This window comes from Leptosomus discolor, unplaced genomic scaffold (assembly GCF_034619465.1).
Source record: "Leptosomus discolor isolate bLepDis1 unplaced genomic scaffold, bLepDis1.hap2 HAP2_SCAFFOLD_33, whole genome shotgun sequence".
NCBI classification, from domain to species: Eukaryota; Metazoa; Chordata; class Aves; order Leptosomiformes; family Leptosomidae; genus Leptosomus; species Leptosomus discolor.
The window spans coordinates 113,515-133,484 of record NW_028237861.1 but is presented as its reverse complement, the minus strand read 5'-3'; positions in this window follow the sequence as shown (position 1 = coordinate 133,484).

Genomic DNA, 19,970 nt, shown 5'->3' with positions numbered 1-19,970 from the left:
TAAAGCCCAACATCTAGAGGTAAAGCCAGATATCTAGGGGTAAAGCCCAACATCTAGAGGAAAAGCCAAATATATAGATTTAAAACCCAAAATCTAGAGGTAAAGCCCAATATCTAGACGTAAAGCCCAAAATCTAGATGTAAAGCCCAACTTCTAGATCTAAAGCCTAACTTCTAGAGGTAAAGTCCAAAATCTAGAGTTAAAGCCCAAGACCTAGTGGTAGAGCCCAAAATCTAGGGGTAAAGTCCAACATCTAGACGTAAAGACATATCTCTAGAAGTAAAGCCCAACATCTACAGGAAAAGCCAAATATATAGATTTAAACACCAAAATCTAGAGGTAAAGCCCGATATCTAGACGTAAAGATCAAAATCTAGATGTAAAGCCCAACTTCTAGATCTAAAGCCCAAAATATAGATGTAAAGCCCAACTTCTAAATCTAAAGCCCAACATCTAGAGGTAAAGCCCAATATTTAGAGTTTAAGCGCATCATTTAGAGGTAAACCCAAAATCTAGATGTAAAGCCCAACTTCTAGAGGTAAAGCCCATCATCTAGTCCTACAGCCCAATGTCTGCAGGTAAAGCATAACTTACAGAGGTAAAGGCAAACATCTAGATATAAAACCCAAACTCTAGAGGTAAAGCCCAACATATAGAGGTATAGCCCAAATTCTAGAGATAAAGTCCAACGTCTAGATGTAATCCCAACATCTAGAGGTAAAGCCCAGAATCTAGAGGTAAAGCCTAACATCTAGAGGTGAATTCCAAAATCAAGTGTTAAGACCCGACATCTACAGTTAAAGCGAACCATATAGATGTAACCCCCAACTTCTAGAGATAAGGCCCAAATTCTAGAGGTAAAGCCCAACTTCTAGAGGTAAAGTCCAAAATCTAGAGGTAAAGGCCAAAGTCTAGAGGTAAAGCCAGATATCTAGGGGTAAAGCCCAACATCTAAATGTAAAGCAAAACATCTAGATGTAAAACCCGACATCTAGAGGTAAAGTCCAATATCTAGACTTAAAGACCAACATCTAGAGGTAAAACCCAACATCTTGAGGTAAAGCCCAACGTCTAGAGGTAAAGCCCAGATTCTAGAGAGAAGCCAAAAATCCAGATGGAAAACCCAAAATCTAGAGGTAAAGCCCATCATCTAGACGTAAAGCCAGATATCTAGAGGTAAAGCCCAACATCTAGATGAAAAGTCAAATATATAGATTTAAATCCCAAAACCTAGAGGTAAAGTCCAATATCGAGACGTAAAGCCCAACTGCTAGATGTAAAGCCCAACTTCTAGATCCAAAGCCTAACTTCTAGACATAAAGTCCAAAATCTAGAGGTAAATCCCAACATCTAGACGTAAAGCCAGATATCTAGAGGTAAAGCCCAACATCTAGAGGAAAAGCCAAATATATAGATTTAAAACCCAAAATCTAGAGGTAAAGCCCAATATCTAGACGTAAAGACCAATATCTAGAGGTAAAGCCCAAGACCTAGTGGTAGAGCCCAAAATCTAGAGGTAAAGCCCAACATCTAGACGTAAAGCCACATATCTAGAGGTAAAGCCCAACATCTAAAGGAAAAGCCAAATATATAGATTTAAACCCCAAAATCTAGAGGTAAAGCCCGATATCTAGACGTAAAGACCAAAATCTAGATGTAAAGCCCAACTTCTAGATCTAAAGCCCAAAATATAGATGTAAAGCCCAACTTCTAAGTCTAAAGCCCAACATCTAGAGGTAAAGCCCAATATTTAGAGTTTAAGCGCATCATTTAGAGGTAAACCCAAAATCTAGATGTAAAGCCCAACTTCTAGAGGTAAAGCCCATCATCTAGTCCTACAGCCCAATGTCTGCAGGTAAAGCCCAACTTACAGAGGTAAAAACAAACATCTAGATGTAAAACCCAAACTCTAGAGGTAAAGCCCAACATATAGAGGTATAGCCAAAATTTTAGAGATAAAGTCCAACATCTAGATGTAATCGCAACATCTAGAGGTAAAGCCTAACATCTAGAGGTGAAGCACAACATATAGAGGTATAACCCAACATCTAGAGATAAAGACCAACATCTAAATGTAAAGCAAAACATCTAGATGTAAAACCCTACATCTAGAGGTAAAGTCCAATATCTAGACCTAAAGACCAACATCTAGAGGTAAAACCCAACATCTAGTGGTAAAGCCAGATATCTAGGGGTAAAGCCCAACATCTAGAGGAAAAGCCAAATATATATATTTAAAACCGAAAATCTAGAGGTAAAGCCGGATATCTAGACGTAAAGACCAAAATATAGATATAAAGGCCAACTTCTAGATTTAAGGCCCAAAATATAGATGTAAAGCCCAACTTCTAGAGGTAAAGCCGAATATCTAGAGTTAAGGCGCATCATTTAGAGGTAAAGCCCAAAATCTAGAGTTAAAGCCCCACATCTAGTGGGAAAGCCCACAATCTAGATGTAAAGCCTATCATCTAGAGGTGAATTCCAAAATCAAGTGTTAAGGCCCGACATCTACAGTTAAAGCCAACCATATAGATGTTACCCCCAACTTCTAGAGATAAGGCCCAACTTCTAGATCTAAAGGCCAACTTCTAGAGGTAAAGTCCAAAATCTAGAGGTAAAGCCACACATCTAGAAGTAAAGCCATATATCTAGAGGTAAAGCCCAACATCTAGAGGAAAACCCAAATATATAGATTTAAAACCCAAAATCTAGAGGTAAAGTCCAATATCTAGACGTAAAGCCCAACTTCTAGGTGTAAGGCCACTTCTAGATCTAAAGCCTAACTTCTAGACGTAAAGTCCAAAATCTAGAGGTAAAGCCCAAGATCTAGTGGTAGAGCCCAAAATCTAGAGGTAAAGACCAACATCTAGACGTAAAGCCAGATATCTAGAGGTAAAGCCCAACATCTAGAGGAAAAGACAAAGATATAGATTTAAAACCCAAAATCTAGAGGTAAAGCCCAATATCTAGACGTAAAGCCCAAAATCTAGATGTAAAGCCCAACTTCTAGATCTAAAGCCTAACTTCTAGTGGTAAAGTCCAAAATCTAGAGGAAAAGCCCAAGACCTAGTGGTAGAGCCCAAAATCTAGAGGTAAAGCCCAACATCTAGACGTAAAGCCAGATATCTAGAGGTAAAGCCCAACATCTAGAGGAAAAGCCAAATATATAGATTTAAATCCCAAAATCTAGAGGTAAAGCCCAATATCTAGACGTAAAGCCCAAAATCTAGATGTAAAGCCCAACTTCTAGATCTAAAGCCGAACTTCTAGAGGTAAAGTCCAAAATCTAGAGGTAAAGCCCAAGACCGAGTGGTAGAGCCCAAAATCTATAGGTAAAGACCAACATCTAGACGTAAAGCCAGATATCTAGAGGTAAAGCCAAACATCTATAGGAAAAGCCAAATATATAGATTTAAAACCCAAAATCTAGAGATAAAGCCCAACATCTAAATGTAAAGCAAAACATCTAGATGTAAAGCCCAACATCTAGAGGAAAAGACAAAGATATAGATTTAAAACCCAAAATCTAGAGGTAAAGCCCAATATCTAGACGTAAAGCCCAACATCTAGATGTAAAGCCCAACTTCTAGATCTAAAGCCTAAATTCTAGTGGTAAAGTCCAAAATCTAGAGGAAAAACCCAAGACCTAGTGGTAGAGCCCAAAATCTAGAGGTAAAGACCAACATCCAGACGTAAAGCCAGATATCTAGAGGTAAAGCCCAACATCTAGAGGAAAAGCCAAATATATAGATTTAAATCCCAAAATCTAGAGGTAAAGCCCAATATCTAGACGTAAAGCCCAAAATCTAGATGTAAAGCCCAACTTCTAGATCTAAAGCCTAACTTCTAGAGGTAAAGTCCAAAATCTAGAGGTAAAGCCCAAGACCGAGTGGTAGAGCCCAAAATCTAGAGGTAAAGACCAACATCTAGACGTAAAGCCAGATATCTAGAGGTAAAGCCAAACATCTATAGGAAAAGCCAAATATATAGATTTAAAACCCAAAATCTAGAGATAAAGCCCAACATCTAAATGTAAAGCAAAACATCTAGATGTAAAACCCTACATCTAGAGGTAAAGTCCAATATCGAGACGTAAAGACCAACTTCTAGATGTAAAGCCCAACTTCTAGATCTAAAGCCTAACTTCTAGACGTAAAGTCCAAAATCTAGAGGTAAAGACCAAGATCTAGTGGTAGAGCCCAAAATCTAGAGGTAAAGCCCAACATCTAGACGTAAAGCCAGATATCTAGAGGTAAAGCCCAACATCTAGAGGAAAAGCCAAATATATAGATTTAAAACCCAAAATCTAGAGGTAAAGACCAATATCTAGACGTAAAGCCCAAAATCTAGATGTAAAGCCCAACTTCTAGATCTAAAGCCTAACTTCTAGACGTAAAGTCCAAAATCTAGAGGTAAAGCCCAAGACCTAGTGGTAGAGCCCAAAATCTAGAGGTAAAGCCCAAGACCTAGTGGTAGAGCCCAAAATCTAGAGGTAAAGCCCAACATCTAGACGTAAAGCCAGATATCTAGGGGTAAAGCCCAACATCTAGAGGAAAAGCCAAATATATAGATTTAAAACCCAAAATCTAGAGGTAAAGCCCAATATCTAGACGTAAAGACCAAAATCTAGAGGTAAAGCCCAAGACCTAGTGGTAGAGCCCAAAATCTAGAGGTAAAGCCCAACATCTAGACGTAAAGCCAGATATCTAGGGGTAAAGCCCAACATCTAGAGGAAAAGCCAAATATATAGATTTAAAACCCAAAATCTAGAGGTAAAATCCAATATCTAGAGGTAAAGCCCAAAATCTAGATGTAAAGCCCAACTTCTAGATCTAAAGCCCAACATCTAGAGGTAAATCCTAACATCTAGAGGTGAATTCCAAAATCAAGAGTTAAGGCCCGAAATCTACAGTTAAAGTTAAACATATAGATGTAAACTCCAACTTCTAGAGGTAAGGACCAAAATCTAGAGGTAAAGCCCAACATCTAGAGTTAAAGCCCAACTTCTTGAGGTAAAGACAAATATATAGATTTAAAACCCAAAATCTAGAGGTAAAGCCCAATATCTAGACGTAAAGCCCAAAATATAGAGGTCAAGCCCAACATCTAGAGTTAAAGTTGAACGTCTTGAGGTAAAGCCAAAGTCTAGAGGTAAAGCCCAACTTCTAGACGTAAAGTCCAAAATCTAGAGGTAAAGCCACACATCTAGAAGTAAAGACATATATATGGAGGTAAAGCCCAACATCTATAGGAAAAGCAAAATATATAGATTTAAATCCCAAAATCTAGAGGTAAAGTCCAATATCGAGACGTAAAGCCCAAAATCTAGATGAAAAGCCCAACTTCTAGATCTAAAGCCTAACTTCTAGACGTGAAGTCCAAAATCTAGACGTAAAGCCCAAGACCTAGTGGTAGAGCCCAAAATCTAGATGTAAAGCCCAACATCTAGAGGTAAAGCCAGATATCTAGGGGTAAAGCCCAACATCTATAGGAAAAGCCAAATATATAGATTTAAAACCCAAAATCTAGAGGCAAAGCCCAATATCTAGACGTAAAGACCAATATCTAGATGTAAAGCCCAAATATATAGATGTAGAGCACAATTTCTAATTCTAAAGCCCAACATCTAGAGGTAAAGCCCAATATTTAGAGTTTAAGCGCATCATTTAGAGGTAAACCCAAAATCTAGATGTAAAGCCCAACTTCTAGAGGTAAAGCCCATCATCTAGTCCTACAGCCCAATGTCTGCAGGTAAAGCCCAACTTACAGAGGTAAAAACAAACATCTAGATGTAAAACCCAAACTCTAGAGGTAAAGCCCAACTTATAGAGGTATAGCCAAAATTTTAGAGATAAAGTCCAACATCTAGATGTAATCGCAACATCTAGAGGTAAAGCCTAACATCTAGAGGTGAAGCACAACATATAGAGGTATAACCCAACATCTAGAGATAAAGACCAACATCTAAATGTAAAGCAAAACATCTAGATGTAAAACCCTACATCTAGAGGTAAAGTCCAATATCTAGACTTAAAGACCAACATCTAGAGGTAAAACCCAACATCTTGAGGTAAAGCCAGATATCTAGGGGTAAAGCCCAACATCTAGAGGAAAAGCCAAATATATATATTTAAAACCGAAAATCTAGAGGTAAAGCCGGATATCTAGACGTAAAGACCAAAATATAGATATAAAGGCCAACTTCTAGATTTAAGGCCCAAAATATAGATGTAAAGCCCAACTTCTAGAGGTAAAGCCGAATATCTAGAGTTAAGGCGCATCATTTAGAGGTAAAGCCCAAAATCTAGAGTTAAAGCCCCACATCTAGTGGGAAAGCCCACAATCTAGATGTAAAGCCTATCATCTAGAGGTGAATTCCAAAATCAAGTGTTAAGGCCCGACATCTACAGTTAAAGCCAACCATATAGATGTTACCCCCAACTTCTAGAGATAAGGCCCAACTTCTAGATCTAAAGGCCAACTTCTAGAGGTAAAGTCCAAAATCTAGAGGTAAAGCCACACATCTAGAAGTAAAGCCATATATCTAGAGGTAAAGCCCAACATCTAGAGGAAAAGCCAAATATATAGATTTAAAACCCAAAATCTAGAGGTAAAGTCCAATATCTAGACGTAAAGCCCAACTTCTAGGTGTAAAGCCAACTTCTAGATCTAAAGCCTAACTTCTAGACGTAAAGTCCAAAATCTAGAGGTAAAGCCCAAGATCTAGTGGTAGAGCCCAAAATCTAGAGGTAAAGACCAACATCTAGACGTAAAGCCAGATATCTAGAGGTAAAGCCCAACATCTAGAGGAAAAGACAAAGATATAGATTTAAAACCCAAAATCTAGAGGTAAAGCCCAATATCTAGACGTAAAGCCCAAAATCTAGATGTAAAGCCCAACTTCTAGATCTAAAGCCTAACTTCTAGTGGTAAAGTCCAAAATCTAGAGGAAAAGCCCAAGACCTAGTGGTAGAGCCCAAAATCTAGAGGTAAAGCCCAACATCTAGACGTAAAGCCAGATATCTAGAGGTAAAGCCCAACATCTAGAGGAAAAGACAAAGATATAGATTTAAAACTCAAAATCTAGAGGTAAAGCCCAATATCTAGACGTAAAGCCCAACATCTAGATGTAAAGCCCAACTTCTAGATCTAAAGCCTAACTTCTAGTGGTAAAGTCCAAAATCTAGAGGAAAAGCCCAAGACCTAGTGGTAGAGCCCAAAATCTAGAGGTAAAGCCCAACATCTAGACGTAAAGCCAGATATCTAGAGGTAAAGCCCAACATCTAGAGGAAAAGCCAAATATATAGATTTAAATCCCAAAATCTAGAGGTAAAGCCCAATATCTAGACGTAAAGCCCAAAATCTAGATGTAAAGCCCAACTTCTAGATCTAAAGCCGAACTTCTAGAGGTAAAGTCCAAAATCTAGAGGTAAAGCCCAAGACCGACTGGTAGAGCCCAAAATCTATAGGTAAAGACCAACATCTAGACGTAAAGCCAGATATCTAGAGGTAAAGCCAAACATCTATATGAAAAGCCAAATATATAGATTTAAAACCCACAATCTAGAGATAAAGCCCAACATCTAAATGTAAAGCAAAACATCTAGATGTAAAGCCCAACATCTAGAGGAAAAGACAAAGATATAGATTTAAAACCCAAAATCTAGAGGTAAAGCCCAATATCTAGACGTAAAGCCCAACATCTAGATATAAAGCCCAACTTCTAGATCTAAAGCCTAACTTCTAGTGGTAAAGTCCAAAATCTAGAGGAAAAACCCAAGACCTAGTGGTAGAGCCCAAAATCTAGAGGTAAAGACCAACATCTAGACGTAAAGCCAGATATCTAGAGGTAAAGCCCAACATCTAGAGGAAAAGCCAAATATATAGATTTAAATCCCAAAATCTAGAGGTAAAGCCCAATATCTAGACGTAAAGCCCAAAATCTAGATGTAAAGCCCAACTTCTAGATCTAAAGCCTAACTTCTAGAGGTAAAGTCCAAAATCTAGAGGTAAAGCCCAAGACCGAGTGGTAGAGCCCAAAATCTAGAGGTAAAGACCAACATCTAGACGTAAAGCCAGATATCTAGAGGTAAAGCCAAACATCTATAGGAAAAGCCAAATATATAGATTTAAAACCCAAAATCTAGAGATAAAGCCCAACATCTAAATGTAAAGCAAAACATCTAGATGTAAAACCCTACATCTAGAGGTAAAGTCCAATATCGAGACGTAAAGACCAACTTCTAGATGTAAAGCCCAACTTCTAGATCTAAAGCCTAACTTCTAGACGTAAAGTCCAAAATCTAGAGGTAAAGGCCAAAGTCTAGAGGTAAAGCCAGATATCTAGAGGTAAAGCCCAACATCGGGAGAAAAAGTCAAATATATAGATTTAAATCCCAAAATCTAGAGGTAAAGTCCAATATCGAGACGTAAAGCCCAACTTCTAAATCTAAAGCCTAACTTCTAGAGGTAAAGTCCAAAATCTAGACGTAAAGCCCAAGACCTAGTGGTAGAGCCCAAAATCTAGAGGTAAATACCAACATCTAGACGTAAAGCCAGATATCTAGAGGTAAAGCCCAACATCTAGAGGTAAAGTCCAAAATCTAGAGGTAAAGATCAAGACCTAGTGGTAGAGCCCAAAATCTAGAGGTAAAGCCCAACATCTAGACGTAAAGCCAGATATCTAGAGGTAAAGCCCAACATCTAGAGGAAAAGCCAAATATATAGATTTAAATCCCAAAATCTAGAGGTAAAGCCCAATATCTAGACGTAAAGCCCAAAATCTAGATGTAAAGCCCAACTTCTAGATCTAAAGCCTAACTTCTAGAGGTAAAGTCCAAAATCTAGAGGTAAAGCCCAAGACCGAGTGGTAGAGCCCGAAATCTAGAGGTAAAGACCAACATCTAGACGTAAAGCCAGATATCTAGAGGTAAAGCCCAACATCTATAGGAAAAGCCAAATATATAGATTTAAAACCCAAAATCTAGAGATAAAGCCCAACATCTAAATGTAAAGCAAAACATCTAGATGTAAAACCCGACATCTAGAGGTAAAGTCCAATATCTAGACTTAAAGACCAACATCTAGAGGTAAAACCCAACATCTAGAGGTAAAGCCCAACGTCTGGAGGTAAAGCCCAGATTCTAGAGAGAAGCCAAAAATCCAGATGGAAAACCCAAAATCTAGAGGTAAAGCCCATCATCTAGAGGTAAAGCCAGATATCTAGGGGTAAAGCCCAACATCTAGAGGAAAAGCCAAATATATAGATTTAAAACCCAAAATCTAGAGGTAAAGCCCAACTTCTAGATCTAAAGCCTAATTTCTAGATGTAAAGTCCAAAATCTAGAGGTAAAGCCCAAGATTTAATGGTAGAGCCCAAAATCTAGAGGTAAAGCCCAACATCTAGACGTAAAGCCAGATATCTAGGGGTAAAGCCCAACATCTAGAGGAAAAGCCAAATATATATATTTAAAACCCAAAATCTAGAGGTAAAGCCCAATATCTAGACGTAAAGACCAAAATCTAGAGGTAAAGCCCAAGACCTAGTGGTAGAGCCCAAAATCTAGAGGTAAAGCCCAACATCTAGACGTAAAGCCAGATATCTAGGGGTAAAGCCCAACATCTAGAGGAAAAGCCAAATATATAGATTTAAAACCCAAAATCTAGAGGTAAAATCCAATATCTAGAGGTAAAGCCCAAAATCTAGATGTAAAGCCCAACTTCTAGATCTAAAGCCCAACATCTAGAGGTAAAGCCTAACATCTAGAGGTGAATTCCAAAATCAAGTGTTAAGACCCGATATCTACAGTTAAAGCCAAACATATAGATGTAAACCCCAACTTCTAGAGGTAAGGCCCAAAATCTAGAGGTAAAGCCCAACATCTAGAGTTAAAGCCCAACGTCTTGAGGTAAAGACAAATATATAGATTTAAAACCCAAAATCTAGAGGTAAAGCCCAATATCTAGACGTAAAGCCCAATATATAGAGGTCAAGCCCAACATCTAGAGTTAAAGTTGAACGTCTTGAGGTAAAGCCAAAGTCTAGAGGTAAAGCCCAACTTCTAGAGGTAAAGTCCAAAATCTAAAGGTAAAGCCACACATCTAGACGTAAAGCCATATATCTAGAGGTAAAGCCCAACATCTAGAGGAAAAGCCAAATATATAGATTTAAATCCCAAAATCTAGAGGTAAAGTCCAATATCGAGACGTAAAGCCCAAAATCTAGATGTAAAGCCCAACTTCTAGATCTAAAGCCTAACTTCTAGAGGTAAAGTCCAAAATCTAGAGTTAAAGCCCAAGACCTAGTGGTAGAGCCCAAAATCTAGGGGTAAAGTCCAACATCTAGACGTAAAGACATATCTCTAGAAGTAAAGCCCAACATCTACAGGAAAAGCCAAATATATAGATTTAAACACCAAAATCTAGAGGTAAAGCCCGATATCTAGACGTAAAGACCAAAATCTAGATGTAAAGCCCAACTTCTAGATCTAAAGCCCAAAATATAGATGTAAAGCCCAACTTCTAGATCTAAAGCCCAACATCTAGAGGTAAAGCCCAATATTTAGAGTTTAAGCGCATCATTTAGAGGTAAACCCAAAATCTAGATGTAAAGCCCAACTTCTAGAGGTAAAGCCCATCATCTAGTCCTACAGCCCAATGTCTGCAGGTAAAGCATAACTTACAGAGGTAAAGGCAAACATCTAGATATAAAACCCAAACTCTAGAGGTAAAGCCCAACATATAGAGGTATAGCCCAAATTCTAGAGATAAAGTCCAACGTCTAGATGTAATCCCAACATCTAGAGGTAAAGCCTAGAATCTAGAGGTAAAGCCTAACATCTAGAGGTGAATTCCAAAATCAAGTGTTAAGGCCCGACATCTACAGTTAAAGCGAACCATATAGATGTAACCCCCAACTTCTAGAGATAAGGCCCAAATTCTAGAGGTAAAGCCCAACTTCTAGAGGTAAAGTCCAAAATCTAGAGGTAAAGGCCAAAGTCTAGAGGTAAAGCCAGATATCTAGGGGTAAAGCCCAACATCTAAATGTAAAGCAAAACATCTAGATGTAAAACCCGACATCTAGAGGTAAAGTCCAATATCTAGACTTAAAGACCAACATCTAGAGGTAAAACCCAACATCTTGAGGTAAAGCCCAACGTCTGGAGGTAAAGCCCAGATTCTAGAGAGAAGCCAAAAATCCAGATGGAAAACCCAAAATCTAGAGGTAAAGCCCATCATCTAGACGTAAAGCCAGATATCTAGAGGTAAAGCCCAACATCTAGATGAAAAGTCAAATATATAGATTTAAATCCCAAAACCTAGAGGTAAAGTCCAATATCGAGACGTAAAGCCCAACTGCTAGATGTAAAGCCCAACTTCTAGATCCAAAGCCTAACTTCTAGACATAAAGTCCAAAATCTAGAGGTAAATCCCAACATCTAGACGTAAAGCCAGATATCTAGAGGTAAAGCCCAACATCTAGAGGAAAAGCCAAATATATAGATTTAAAACCCAAAATCTAGAGGTAAAGCCCAATATCTAGACGTAAAGACCAATATCTAGAGGTAAAGCCCAAGACCTAGTGGTAGAGCCCAAAATCTAGAGGTAAAGCCCAACATCTAGACGTAAATCCACATATCTAGAGGTAAAGCCCAACATCTAAAGGAAAAGCCAAATATATAGATTTAAACCCCAAAATCTAGAGATAAAGCCCGATATCTAGACGTAAAGACCAAAATCTAGATGTAAAGCCCAACTTCTAGATCTAAAGCCCAAAATATAGATGTAAAGCCCAACTTCTAAGTCTAAAGCCCAACATCTAGAGGTAAAGCCCAATATTTAGAGTTTAAGCGCATCATTTAGAGGTAAACCCAAAATCTAGATGTAAAGCCCAACTTCTAGAGGTAAAGCCCATCATCTAGTCCTACAGCCCAATGTCTGCAGGTAAAGCCCAACTTACAGAGGTAAAAACAAACATCTAGATGTAAAACCCAAACTCTAGAGGTAAAGCCCAACTTATAGAGGTATAGCCAAAATTTTAGAGATAAAGTCCAACATCTAGATGTAATCGCAACATCTAGAGGTAAAGCCTAACATCTAGAGGTGAAGCACAACATATAGAGGTATAACCCAACATCTAGAGATAAAGACCAACATCTAAATGTAAAGCAAAACATCTAGATGTAAAACCCTACATCTAGAGGTAAAGTCCAATATCTAGACTTAAAGACCAACATCTAGAGGTAAAACCCAACATCTTGAGGTAAAGCCAGATATCTAGGGGTAAAGCCCAACATCTAGAGGAAAAGCCAAATATATATATTTAAAACCGAAAATCTAGAGGTAAAGCCGGATATCTAGACGTAAAGACCAAAATATAGATATAAAGGCCAAGTTCTAGATTTAAGGCCCAAAATATAGATGTAAAGCCCAACTTCTAGAGGTAAAGCCGAATATCTAGAGTTAAGGCGCATCATTTAGAGGTAAAGCCCAAAATCTAGAGTTAAAGCCCCACATCTAGTGGGAAAGCCCACAATCTAGATGTAAAGCCTATCATCTAGAGGTGAATTCCAAAATCAAGTGTTAAGGCCCGACATCTACAGTTAAAGCCAACCATATAGATGTTACCCCCAACTTCTAGAGATAAGGCCCAACTTCTAGATCTAAAGGCCAACTTCTAGAGGTAAAGTCCAAAATCTAGAGGTAAAGCCACACATCTAGAAGTAAAGCCATATATCTAGAGGTAAAGCCCAACATCTAGAGGAAAAGCCAAATATATAGATTTAAAACCCAAAATCTAGAGGTAAAGTCCAATATCTAGACGTAAAGCCCAACTTCTAGATGTAAAGCCAACTTCTAGATCTAAAGCCTAACTTCTAGACGTAAAGTCCAAAATCTAGAGGTAAAGCCCAAGATCTAGTGGTAGAGCCCAAAATCTAGAGGTAAAGACCAACATCTAGACGTAAAGCCAGATATCTAGAGGGAAAGCCCAACATCTAGAGGAAAAGACAAAGATATAGATTTAAAACCCAAAATCTAGAGGTAAAGCCCAATATCTAGACGTAAAGCCCAAAATCTAGATGTAAAGCCCAACTTCTAGATCTAAAGCCTAACTTCTAGTGGTAAAGTCCAAAATCTAGAGGAAAAGCCCAAGACCTAGTGGTAGAGCCCAAAATCTAGAGGTAAAGCCCAACATCTAGACGTAAAGCCAGACATCTAGAGGTAAAGCCCAACATCTAGAGGAAAAGACAAAGATATAGATTTAAAACCCAAAATCTAGAGGTAAAGCCCAATATCTAGACGTAAAGCCCAACATCTAGATGTAAAGCCCAACTTCTAGATCTAAAGTCTAACTTCTAGTGGTAAAGTCCAAAATCTAGAGGAAAAGCCCAAGACCTAGTGGTAGAGCCCAAAATCTAGAGGTAAAGCCCAACATCTAGACGTAAAGCCAGATATCTAGAGGTAAAGCCCAACATCTAGAGGAAAAGCCAAATATATAGATTTAAATCCCAAAATCTAGAGGTAAAGCCCAATATCTAGACGTAAAGCCCAAAATCTAGATGTAAAGCCCAACTTCTAGATCTAAAGCCGAACTTCTAGAGGTAAAGTCCAAAATCTAGAGGTAAAGCCCAAGACCGAGTGGTAGAGCCCAAAATCTAGAGGTAAAGACCAACATCTAGACGTAAAGCCACATATCTAGAGGTAAAGCCAAACATCTATAGGAAAAGCCAAATATATAGATTTAAAACCCAAAATCTAGAGATAAAGCCCAACATCTAAATGTAAAGCAAAACATCTAGATGTAAAACCCGACATCTAGAGTTAAAGTCCAATATCTAGAGGTAAAGACCAACATCTAGACGTAAAGCCAGATATCTAGAGGTAAAGCCCAACATCTATAGGAAAAGCCAAATATATAGATTTAAAACCCAAAATCTAGAGATAAAGCCCAACATCTAAATGTAAAGCAAAACATCTAGATGTAAAACCCGACATCTAGAGTTAAAGTCCAATATCTAGACTTAAAGACCAACATCTAGAGGTAAAACCCAACATCTAGAGGTAAAGCCCAACGTCTGGAGGTAAAGCCCAGATTCTAGAGAGAAGCCAAAAATCCAGATGGAAAACCCAAAATCTAGAGGTAAAGCCCATCATCTAGAGGTAAAGCCAGATATCTAGGAGTAAAGCCCAACATCTAGAGGAAAAGCCAAATATATAGATTTAAAACCCAAAATCTAGAGGTGAAGCCCAACTTCTAGATCTAAAGCCTAATTTCTAGACGTAAAGTCCAAAATCTAGAGGTAAAGCCCAAGACCTAGTGGTAGAGCCCAAAATCTAGAGGTAAAGCCCAACATCTAGACGTAAAGCCAGATATCTAGGGGTAAAGCCCAACATCTAGAGGAAAAGCCAAATATATATATTTAAAACCCAAAATCTAGAGGTAAAGCCCAATATCTAGACGTAAAGACCAAAATCTAGAGGTAAAGCCCAAGACCTAGTGGTAGAGCCCAAAATCTAGAGGTAAAGCCCAACTTCTAGATCTAAAGCCCAACATCTAGAGGTAAAGCCTAACATCTAGAGGTGAATTCCAAAATCAAGTGTTAAGGCCCGATATAAAAAGTTAAAGCCAAACATATAGATGTAAACCCCAACTTCTAGAGGTAAGGCCCAAAATCTAGAGGTAAAGCCCAACATCTAGAGTTAAAGCCCAACGTCTTGAGGTAAAGAAAAATATATAGATTTAAAACCCAAAATCTAGAGGTAAAGCCCAATATCTAGACGTAAAGCCCAATATATAGAGGTCAAGCCCAACATCTAGAGTTAAAGTTGAACGTCTTGAGGTAAAGCCAAAGTCTAGAGGTAAAGCCCAACTTCTAGAGGTAAAGTCCAAAATCTAAAGGTAAAGCCACACATCTAGACGTAAAGCCATATATCTAGAGGTAAAGCCCAACATCTAGAGGAAAAGCCAAATATATAGATTTAAATCCCAAAATCTAGAGGTAAAGTCCAATATCGAGACGTAAAGCCCAAAATCTAGATGTAACGACCAACTTCTAGATCTAAAGCCTAACTTCTAGAGGTAAAGTCCAAAATCTAGAGGTAAAGCCCAAGACCTAGTGGTAGAGCCCAAAATCTAGAGGTAAAGACCAACATCTAGACGTAAAGCCAGATATCTAGAGGTAAAGCCCAACATCTAGAGGTAAAGTCCAAAATCTAGAGGTAAAGATCAAGACCTAGTGGTAGAGCCCAAAATGTAGAGGTAAAGCCCAACAAATATAGGAAAAGCCAAATATATAGATTTAAAACCCAAAATCTAGAGATAAGGCCCAACATCTAAATGTAAAGCAAAACATCTAGATGTAAAACCCGACATCTAGAGGTAAAGTCCAATATCTAGACTTAAAGACCAACATCTAGAGGTAAAACCCAACATCTTGAGGTAAAGGCCAACGTCTGGAGGTACAGCCCAGATTCTAGAGAGAAGCCAAAAATCCAGATGGAAAACCCAAAACTTAGAGGTAAAGCCCAACATCTAGAGGTAAAGCCAGATATCTAGGGGTAAAGCCCAACATCTAGAGGAAAAGCCAAATATATAGATTTAAAACCCAAAATCTAGAGGTAAAGCCCAATATCTAGACGTAAAGACCAATATCTAGACGTAAAGCCCAAATATATAGATGTAGAGCACAATTTCTAATTCTAAAGCCCAACATCTAGAGGTAAAGCCCAATATTTAGAGTTTAAGCGCATCATTTAGAGGTAAATCCCAAAATCTAGATGTAAATCCCAACTTCTAGAGGTAAAGCCCATCGTCTAGTCCTACAGCCCAATGTCTGCAGGTAAAGCCCAACTTACAGAGGTAAAGGCAAACATCTAGATGTAAAACCCAAACTCTAGAGGTAAAGCCCAACATATAGAGGTATAGCCCAAATTCTAGAGATAAAGTCCAACACCTAGATGTAATCGCAACATCTAGAGGTAAAGCCTAACATCTAGAGGTGAAGCACAACATATAGAGGTATAACCCAACATCTAGAGATAAAGACCAACATCTAAATGTAAAGCAAAACATCTAGATGTAAAACCCTACATCTAGAGGTAAAGTCCAATATCTAGACTTAAAGACCAAAATCTAGAGGTAAAACCCAACATCTTGAGGTAAAGCCAGATATCTAGGGGTAAAGCCGAACATCTACAGGAAAAGCCAAATATATAGATTTAAAACCCAAAATCTAGAGGTAAAGCCCAAAATCTAGATGTAAAGCCTAACTTCTAGATGTAAAGCCTAACTTCTAGAGGTAAAGAACAAAATCTAGAGGTGAAGCCCCAGACCTAGTGGTAGAGCCCAAAATCTAGAGGTAAAGCGCAACATCTAGACGTAAAGCCAGATATCTAGAGGTAAAGCCCAATATCTAGAGGAAAAGCCAAATATATAGATTTAAAACCCAAACTCTAGAGGTAAAGCCCAAAATCTAGATATAAAGACCAACTTCTAGATCTAAGGCCCAAAATATAGATGTAAAGCCCAACTTCTAGAGGTAAAGCCGAATATCTAGAGTTAAAGCGCATCCTTTAGAGTAAAGCCCAAAATCTAGAGTTAAAGCCCCACATCTAGTGGGAAAGCCCACAATCTAGATGTAAAGCCTATCATCAAGAGGTGAATTCCAAAATCAAGTGTTAAGGCCCGACAACTACAGTTGAAGCCAACCATATAGATGTAACCCCCAACTTCTAGAGATAAGGCCCAAAATCTAGAGGTAAAGCCCAACTTCTAGAGGTAAAGTCCAAAATCTAGAGGTAAAGGCCAAAGTCTAGAGGTAAAGCCAGATATCTAGAGGTAAAGCCCAACATCGGGAGAAAAAGTCAAATATATAGATTTAAATCCCAAAATCTAGAGGTAAAGTCCAATATCGAGACGTAAAGCCCAACTTCTAAATCTAAAGCCTAACTTCTAGAGGTAAAGTCCAAAATCTAGACGTAAAGCCCAAGACCTAGTGGTAGAGCCCAAAATCTAGAGGTAAATACCAACATCTAGACGTAAAGCCAGATATCTAGAGGTAAAGCCCAACATCTAGAGGTAAAGTCCAAAATCTAGAGGTAAAGATCAAGACCTAGTGGTAGAGCCAAAAATGTAGAGGTAAAGTCCAACTAATATAGGAAAAGCCAAATATATAGATTTAAAACCCAAAATCTAGAGATAAGGCCCAACATCTAAATGTAAAGCAAAACATCTAGATGTAAAACCCGACATCTAGAGGTAAAGTCCAATATCTAGACTTAAAGACCAACATCTAGAGATAAAACCCAACATCTTGAGGTAAAGGCCAACGTCTGGAGGTACAGCCCAGATTCTAGAGAGAAGCCAAAAATCCAGATGGAAAACCCAAAACCTAGAGGTAAAGCCCAACATCTAGAGGTAAAGCCAGATATCTAGGGGTAAAGCCCAACATCTAGAGGAAAAGCCAAATATATAGATTTAAAAACCAAAATCTAGAGGTAAAGCCCAATATCTAGACGTAAAGCCCAAAATCTAGATGTAAAGCCCAACTTCTAGATCTAAAGCCTAACTTCTAGAGGTAAAGTCCAAAATCTAGAGGTAAAGCCCAAGACCTAGTGGTAGAGCCCAAAATCTAGGGGTAAATCCAACATCTAGACGTAAAGACATATCTCTAGAAGTAAAGCCCAACATCTACAGGAAAAGCCAAATATATAGATTTAAACCCCAAAATCTAGAGGTAAAGCCCGATATCTAGACGTAAAGACCAAAATCTAGATGTAAAGCCCAACTTCTACATCTAAAGCCCAAAATATAGATGTAAAGCCCAACTTCTAAATCTAAAGCCCAACATCTAGAGGTAAAGCCCAATATTTAGAGTTTAAGCGCATCATTTAGAGGTAAACCCAAAATCTAGATGTAAAGCCCAACTTCTAGAGGTAAAGCCCATCATCTAGTCCTACAGCCCAATGTCTGCAGGTAAAGCATAACTTACAGAGGTAAAGGCAAACATCTAGATATAAAACCCAAACTCTAGAGGTAAAGAACAACATATAGAGGTATAGCCCAAATTCTAGAGATAAAGTCCAACGTCTAGATGTAATCCCAACATCTAGAGGTAAAGCCCAGAATCTAGAGGTAAAGCCTAACATCTAGAGGTGAATTCCAAAATCAAGTGTTAAGGCCAGACATCTACAGTTAAAGCGAACCATATAGATGTAACCCCCAACTTCAAGAGATAAGGCCCAAATTCTAGAGGTAAAGCCCAACTTCTAGAGGTAAAGCCACACATCTAGAGGTAAAGGCCAAAGTCTAGAGGTAAAGCCAGATATCTAGGGGTAAAGCCCAACATCTAAATGTAAAGCAAAACATCTAGATGTAAAACCCGACATCTAGAGGTAAAGTCCAATATCTAGACTTAAAGACCAACATCTAGAGGTAAAACCCAACATCTTGAGGTAAAGCCCAACATCTGGAGGTAAAGCCCAGATTCTAGAGAGAAGCCAAAAATCCAGATGGAAAACCCAAAATCTAGAGGTAAAGCCCATCATCTAGACGTAAAGCCAGATATCTAGAGGTAAAGCCCAACATCTAGATGAAAAGTCAAATATATAGATTTAAATCCCAAAACCTAGAGGTAAAGTCCAATATCGAGACGTAAAGCCCAACTGCTAGATGTAAAGCCCAACTTCTAGATCCAAAGCCTAACTTCTAGACATAAAGTCCAAAATCTAGAGGTAAATCCCAACATCTAGACGTAAAGCCAGATATCTAGAGGTAAAGCCCAACATCTAGAGGAAAAGCCAAATATATAGATTTAAACCCCAAAATCTAGAGGTAAAGCCCAATATCTAGACGTAAAGACCAATATCTAGAGGTAAAGCCCAAGACCTAGTGGTAGAGCCCAAAATCTAGAGGTAAAGCCCAACATCTAGACGTAAAGCCAGATATCTAGAGGTAAAGCCCAACATCTAGAGGAAAAGCCAAATATATAGATTTAAAACCCAAAATCTAGAGTTAAAGCCCAATATCTAGACGTAAAGACCAAAATCTAGAGGTAAAGCCCAAGACCTAGTGGTAGAGCCCAAAATCTAGAGGTAAAGACCAACATCTAGACGTAAAGCCAGATATCTAGGGGTAAAGCACAACATCTACAGGAAAAGCCAAATATATAGATTTAAACCCCAAAATCTAGAGGTAAAGCCCGATATCTAGACGTAAAGACCAAAATCTAGATGTAAAGCCCAACTTCTAGATCTAAAGCCCAAAATATAGATGTAAAGCCCAACTTCTAAGTCTAAAGCCCAACATCTAGAGGTAAAGCCCAATATTTAGAGTTTAAGTGCATCATTTAGAGGTAAACCCAAAATCTAGATGTAAAGCCCAACTTCTAGAGGTAAAGCCCATCATCTAGTCCTACAGCCCAATGTCTGCAGGTAAAGCCCAACTTACAGAGGTAAAAACAAACATCTAGATGTAAAACCCAAACTCTAGAGGTAAAGCCCAACATATAGAGGTATAGCCAAAATTTTAGAGATAAAGTCCAACATCTAGATGTAATCGCAACATCTAGAGGTAAAGCCTAACATCTAGAGGTGAAGCACAACATATAGAGGTATAACCCAACATCTAGAGATAAAGACCAACATCTAAATGTAAAGCAAAACATCTAGATGTAAAACCCTACATCTAGAGGTAAAGTCCAATATCTAGACTTAAAGACCAACATCTAGAGGTAAAACCCAACATCTTGAGGTAAAGCCAGATAACTAGGGGTAAAGCCCAACATCTAGAGGAAAAGCCAAATATATATATTTAAAACCGAAAATCTAGAGGTAAAGCCCGATATCTAGACGTAAAGACCAAAATATAGATATAAAGGCCAACTTCTAGATTTAAGGCCCAAAATATGGATGTAAAGCCCAACTTCTAGAGGTAAAGCCGAATATCTAGAGTTAAGGCGCATCATTTAGAG